Source organism: Osmerus mordax, chromosome 9 (assembly GCF_038355195.1).
Source record: "Osmerus mordax isolate fOsmMor3 chromosome 9, fOsmMor3.pri, whole genome shotgun sequence".
NCBI lineage: Eukaryota > Metazoa > Chordata > Actinopteri > Osmeriformes > Osmeridae > Osmerus > Osmerus mordax.
Window position 1 is genome coordinate 1,020,641 of NC_090058.1, and position 6,212 is coordinate 1,026,852.

The window sequence follows — 6,212 nt, forward strand, 5'->3', positions numbered from 1 at the left end:
TATGCCACGGACGTTTGACCGGCAGTTTCGGGAAATCTCCTGACCCTCCCGAAGGCCAGTCGGACCCTGGTGAAGGGTGCCCTAACCCTGCCTCCCTCACCCAGCACTTCTATACTCAGGAAGTCCCAGCACTTCTATACTCAGGAAGTCCCAGCACTTCTATACTCAGGAAGTCCCAGCACTTCTATACTCAGGAAGTCTCCTGGGATGTTTTCCCACTTTTTAACTCACACAAGTTTCCCACACATCACAAAGGCAGCTCCTCCACCACCCGTCCACTCTCTGTCGACACTCAACGCATAAACTCTCAGGACTCCGCTGCTGTTTAACACCTGAACACCACCTCTTTGGGGCGTGTTAAGCTTGACATCCATCAGGGCACACCAGATTGGTTTATCTGTACGCAGCGGAGCCAGCCTGTGTCTCTGCTTTCCTTCCCGATCTCCTTCGGATTCTTTTAATGCCCTTTGATTTGCAGCAAGGACGCGCCAGCCCTGGTCTGGCAGGACCCCCCCCCCCCCCCCCATCCTTCTGGGCAAGGCAGCAGCTGGCCTGCTGTCATGAGCACACCTCCATCCAGCCTCACACAAGGTTAGCAAGCTTGCATCAAACAATAAGAGACTAGGCCACTTTCTTTGTCTCCCTCAAATCGAAAGTTTCCAGCTTGAATATACCATGGTAACCGAGGCCCGGCCTTGATACGGCCCTGAAAGAAAGCTTGTCAGAGAAGGAGCTTGTTGGGGCTTTGTATTTCAGAGATGCTGTCATGGCCAAGTCCCGCTCTGGATGAGAAGACGCTCTGCACAGTGAGTCTGCAGCTTTCTGGGAGCTGCCAGTCACAGAACATACAGAGATGTTATCGGCGATAAAATCACCCCCCCTCCCCCATCCTCCGCTCACTCTGTTCCCATCAATTATCGCCTCTCCGGGGCCCACCAGGTCCAGATGGTGGTGACCATGCTGTCACCAGCCCGGGGATTTACCCAGTTCTAATGTCGGCTTTCAGGAATCTTTTGGACAACCAGGAATTAGCCACCCGGGAGGAGAGTCATCTCACTACTGACGCCTCCTCACATGACCCCCCCCTCAGCCCTCTTCACCATCACGACTTGGAGCTGGGGAACTGAGAGTTTGAGTTCATCTGACCCTCACACACTGTACATCTGACCCTCACACACTGTACGTCTGACCCTCAACACACAGTACATCTGACCCTCACACACTGTACGTCTGACCCTCACACACTGTACATCTGACCCTAACACACTGTACGTCTGACCCTCACACACTGTACGTCTGACCCTCAACACACAGTACATCTGACCCTCACACACTGTACGTCTGACCCTCACACACTGTACATCTGACCCTAACACACTGTACGTCTGACCCTCACACACTGTACGTCTGACCCTCACACACTGTACATCTGACCCTCACACACTGTACGTCTGACCCTCACACACTGTACGTCTGACCCCAACACACTGTACATCTGACCCTCAACACACTGTACGTCTGACCCCAACACACTGTACATATGACCCTCAACACCTGACAGTCTCACGTGAACAAAACCTATATCTGAAGCCGTTCCTGATCTTGGTCTCCCCTGATTGAAATTCCTCCCCTCAGGTGTGGAGGATGAGCTCACGGATGAGTTCCCCCTCCATCTCCCTCCTCGACAGGCCCCATTTGTAGCCTTCCATCCCCGCTCGCCAGCGACAGCTCAATAAATTGGACAATTGGATAACAAATGTATTTGTGTGACGCCCACATTGGCAGGATGCAGGGCTCGCTTGGCCACACCGAGACTGATGTCCTGCCAACGCCTTCAGGGAGAGGAGGGCAGGAGGAGGGCAGGAGGAGGGTAGGAGGAGAGGAGGGGAGGGAGAGGAGAGCAGGAGGAGGGCAGGAGGAGAGGGAGAGGAGGGCAGGAGGAGAGGAGGGGAGGGAGAGGAGGGCAGGAGGAGGGCAAGAGGAGAGGAGGGGAGGGAGAGGAGGGCAGGAAGAGGGTGAGAGGAGGGGAGGACAGGAGGAGAGGAGGGCAGGAGGAGAGGAGGGCAAGGAGGAGAGGAGGGCAAGGAGAGGAGGACAGGGAGAGGAAGAGGGGAGGAGGGGAGGGCAGGGAGAGGAGGAGGGGAGGAGGGCAGGGCAGGGAGAGGAGGAGGGCAGGGAGAGGAGGGGAGAGGAGGGCAGGAGGAGAGGAGAGCAGGAGGAGGGGAGAGCTGGAGGAGGGGAGGGAAGAGGAGGGCAGGAGGCAGGTTTGAGGTCTAAGAATAGTTCTAGACCTCAAACAACATCATGTGTTTTAGATGATTCCTCACACATGTTTACATGCTCAGACATTGTGGTGTTGCTGACTATTCCTGCCTGGGAAGAAATTTTTATTTTTGATCACACTTTTTGTTGGTTCGACTGTTAATAATAGTAATTGAATGACCTTTCTACTGCCTTGTTGATTACCTGCAATCTTGTGAATGCTCAAGAAACACTTCCTGATTGCTGAGAAAAGAGAAAATCTAAGTAAAGGAATTGCATTTGTCAGTATTTTCAACAGTCGGCAATTTAGTCAGTTATTCAGAGTAAGGAAACCTAAAGGTGGTGTAGATCAGCCCTTTGTGCTTTTGATGAGGTTATTTAAGGTTATCCATTTCTTCTTTCTGGATAAGGGACAAATCTTTTGAAACTGCAACGTTCCACCCCGGCCTTTGAGATAAACCACACGTTCTCAAAACATGACATTTTGTTCCTTACATGCTCAGCTTCACGTGTTTGTCTGCTCCAATCCAAACACATCGTCTGGCTACTGAAGTTGTTTGCGACACGCTAATTGTACAGTAGAGAACCGCGGAAACGAGTACATCTGCGGATCAGAGTCACCAGTACCGTAGGGTGTTCCTTAATTGTTATTGTTCAAACTAAAGAGATGAAAGCAGAACCCAGGACTAGAGCTAAGGGTCGTGAAGCGGCTCATTAACCGTGTCCATCCATGCATCCAAACAACGGTTCATCGTGAAAGTACACTGTTGGTCTGTGATCTTATCAGTTTTTCTAAGAAATGGAAGAAAGCTCTGAAAGCTTGGATTCAAACTGTGACCGCCTGTAAGATTCAAACTGTGACCGCCTGAACAAATGCTTTGGAAATGGAAGCATGTTGCTGATGCCTATGTCAGTAAGGTAACTCAGACAGAAATGGATTCCTCTGACTTGAACGCTCCTGTTGTGTCGGCAGGGTGAGTCTAACTTCTTCCTCTTTGAAGACTTGCCCTGAGGTGTTAATGTACCATTAACAATGATGTCATGCGGTTGGTTGGACTGTTTGTGTTCCAATTGAATCACAATTGAATTTTGAAATCTATCGGTTTCAGTAATTGAGAAGAGTCAAACTGCCTACAGTACAACACAAAATCCTGGTCTCCCTGAACTACCACTCAGGCTGCTCACCCTGGCCGTCACACAGGCCCATCTAGGAAGGAGGTTTGGGCCATTATGGAGATATCACTAGGCAACAGTGTTTCCAGATGGAGCTTTGAGACTGGGTGAGAGCAACATGAATCACCCCGGGACTGATGGGACGTCTGGAAGGCCTGAGAGCAGCCGGGTAAACAAGAGGGCATCAGGATATAAGCAGCTTCGCCAGGCCTGTCTGGGGCGGGGGGTGGGGGGGGAGGGGCAAGGGGCAGGGGGGGGCAAGGGGCAGGGTTGATGCGTCCTTGCAAACAGAAAAGGTTTCAGGTTGGCACACAAAACCAAAACTTAGTTTAAACACACATGCAGTACACACACTCACATATGCATGCACACACACGCACACACTCACATATGCATGCACACACACACGCACACACAGGGAGGAGGTCTGTCCTCCATCTCCCTCTGAGAGCTCTTCCGGGTGGTTCTTCCGGTAGTTTTACTTCCCCACCAATAAAATCTGAGAAGTGTTTTCCGAAAACTACACAAAACAATAACTCAAATGAAAGATGATGATGGTGTCTCAGAGAGAGACCAGAGAGAGCAGCAGGAGGGTTGTTGGTGTCTCTACAGAGCGTGGAGGAAGCTGGGGCAACCCCTCTCCAGCTGGCCGTGGTCCTTACGTAAGACCCTCCCGTCCCTGACTCAGGGATGAGTGTCTTCACACGTTCTGCCGTCCTCCTGACTGGGTGTGAGGTGTCCGGGATCTCAGGCACAAGCTGAGACCACGGCAACACAGCTGCTGCCCAGGGACAGGCCCAGCACTCAGACATGTCACTGAGTGTGACTGACAGGTCCAGATCTGAGCCTGAGTCTCACAGGACACGACATCGAGGGTACAAACTGACATGTCACAGGGTAGGTGCTCATGTGCATGAAAGCTAGTAGCTCAGGTTCAAACTGATACTCTGCCCGACTCTCTACTCTACTTTTTTCCGAGTTTTTCAAACTTTTTATACCTCTATGTAGCTGTTGCATGTCGTGAAGAAGGACCCTGTGTTGTCCCCATGACAAAACATCTCTTCCACTTAGTTTCACCAGATACGCAAAGCCAGGCTGCGTCCGCCAGGCTGCGTCTGCCCCCAGCAGACGGGGCCTCGGCTGCTGGGGTGATAAACGCCTCTTCTGCAGCTCACATGAGGAAGGAGATGTTGTGTGACCTGCAGCCCGAGGGTAACCCTAACCCGACTGATTGATCCATTTGAGGCTTTGAAAAATCCAGAGCTGACAGGAAGAGAGAGAGAGAGAGAGAGAGAGAGAGAGAGAGAGAGAGAGAGAGAGAGAGAGAGAGAGAGAGAGAGAGAGAGAGAGAGAGAGAGAGTGAGAGAGAGTGAGAGAGAGAGGGAGAGGGAGAGAGAGAGAGAGAGGGAGAGGGAGAGGGAGAGGGAGAGAGAGGGAGAGGGAGAGGGAGAGGGAGAGAGAGAGATAGATAGAGAGAGAGTTTGCTTATTCTCTTTACACGTCTTTTCCACCTGCAGTTGACAGTACAGGCTAAAAAAAACGACTCCAGTTCTCAACAGGTCTGTGGTTATAAATGTCGCCCACCCCCCCTCAGGCCTCCATAATGGACCAGCCGTCCCCCCTCAGGCCTCCATAATGGACCAGCCCGTCCCCCCTCAGGCCTCCATAATGGACCAGCCCGTCCCTCCTCAGGCTTTCTTAGAATTTGAACCTGATAATACAGCTGTGTGTATCAACAGTATGGTACACACAGATACTCACAGACACACACACACACACACAAACTGAATGCATGAAGTGGTGATACACTTCCAATCATTCTGATGGTTTTATTATCAGAAGTTGACTGTTCAGCTGTGACCACAAAGATATTTCAAGTCAAGCATTAAAAACAAACAAAAATAACAATAATAAATAAATAAATAAAAAGATAGTCTAAAGTAAGAAGCAGGGTCGGCACCAGGTGCTGAGGGGGTGCTATATCATTGACGGGGGGAGCTGCGCAATTATATATATATTATATATAAATACTATTAATATATGAGCAAAACTTGGCCACTCGTGATGCTAATTTAAATGGAACTGCAGTTGGGCTAGCTGCCGTCTCTGCATCCATGGCAAACGCATCAGCCGACTGCTCCGTGTCAGACTCCGTACAATTAACATCCAATTCTCCGATAGGATTTTCCAGAAATTATTTTTGGGGGTGCTAACAGGGTGCTGAAGCACCTGCTGGCGGCTCCCTAGCGCCGCCCACGGTAAGAGGTCAATAATATTACAGATCTGATCAAATCTGTGCAATAGACACACACACACACTATTACTGACTAGACAGTTTTACACCCAAATCAATCTCTCTTAATCCAGGTCCGACATTCTTCAAACAGCACCATCAGGTCCCAGGCCCACTTCTCTCTGAAGATCACAGCGTAAACATTTGACTTTTCTACAAAAGTTCCTTAAAGTTAAAGGACTGGATAACTCGCTGCTTTACCTGATGAGTCATTTATGAGTGTGTGTGTGGGAGGATCATTAGTGAAACCAAGACCAACTGAACTGTAACACAGTTACTCATCCTTCTTCATTCAGTTAGAACCTATTTTCTGACACGCTGTTCTCTCTCTGTCATGTAAATTCTGAACAGTTTTAAAGAGGGGAAGGCAAATTAATCAATTCCTAATATCTTTACTTACTACAGCCAAGCCAAGCCAAGCCCCACAAAACAACACATTGTAACAGAACACCAAAACATGGTCTATAAAAATAACCAAGGAAAC